The following is a 1439-nucleotide window of genomic DNA, read 5'->3' as shown; positions in this document are numbered from 1 at the left end:
ACCGTAATCACTGGACACTTTTTTTCTCCAGCATTCTTTAAATCCAAAGGATTTTATGCAGATGGATGACCAAATCATATTTTTACTATAAAAAGGATAATTCTGTCAACAATATGAAGAAGATATTGATGAATCAAGTGAACCTACTCACTATTTAAGTGCTTCCCTGGGTGTTACTGTAATAACCTTTATGTAAAATTCCTTAACATGATATTGTAGGCTACCCATGACCCAGTCTCAACCTCTGTTACCAACCTTATTACACACTCTAAATCTCTGTGCCCTTCAGTATGGTCGTATTTGTTGTATACATTTTATCTAACACCTTGCCACAGAAAGGGTCGCCTGTCATGGACCTGTAGCATTGGCATTCCCTGGGATCTTGCTAGAAATATAGGATTTGAGGCCCCACACATAGGCCCAACTGAATGCAGTTTGCATTTTAACAATAGTCCCCAGTTGATTCATAGGCACATTAAAGTGTGAGAACATTTCTCTAACATACCATGCACTTTCCAGCCTATTCTTCCCTCCTTACGCCCTGTTATTTCTGTACATGTCAGTTCTTCCCCTTTTCTCTTTTGATTCATCCTTGAAGCCTTAGTTCAAATGTTGTTGCCCTGAATTCTTCATTGATTTCCCACATTCCCACCTCTGAATATAAGGGCTCTTTTCTTCTTCACAGCTTCGATGGTATGTTTGTCATATTATTCTCGTAAAACCTTAATTTGGGTTTTTTAGTGACTCAGGTACATGGGAGACAACTATATTCAAAGCTCTTGAGTGCAATAATCATGCCTTATTCATTTCTGTATCTACCTAGCACTGTACTTTGCAGATATTACAATTTCTATTTAAAAAATAAAAAGGGGAATACATGAATGAATAAACCTGGTTAGAGAATGTCAGCATCTGCTTTCCCTGACCCTTTCTGTAGAAGTCACTGATGTCTTCAACTGGCTCACTAAGCCAGTTTATTTTTCTATCCAGTCTTGACCAAGGAAAGCAGTTTATATTAACATCACACCCACTAGATATTGATGTCTGGAATTACTGTGGACATGAACTCTACCACATGTGTTTGGTGTGAGCTCTGGGTACTGCATGCTCACTGATCTGCTTCCTTTTCCCTATTCCTAACCCCCTTCCAATATTACTGTGTACCCAGCATGTAAAACTAAATTTATTTCTATGCTTGGTTTGAAATCTCATTCTTCTTCTGTCTTCTACCAGACTCAGTTCACCCTCTGTGGACATATATATATATATATATATGTGTGTGTGTGTGTGTGTGTGTGTGTATATGTATATATTACCTGAAATCACCAACATAGCACTTTTGAACACTGCACTTTAGACTGCTGGTCAATGCTGTCCACCAACCCACACATAGACACACATGCACACACCACACGGACAGGTTGCTTCCTTTAAACCAG

The sequence above is a fragment of the Macaca thibetana genome, chromosome X (assembly GCF_024542745.1).
Source record: "Macaca thibetana thibetana isolate TM-01 chromosome X, ASM2454274v1, whole genome shotgun sequence".
NCBI lineage: Eukaryota > Metazoa > Chordata > Mammalia > Primates > Cercopithecidae > Macaca > Macaca thibetana.
Note: the sequence above shows the minus strand (reverse complement) of the source record.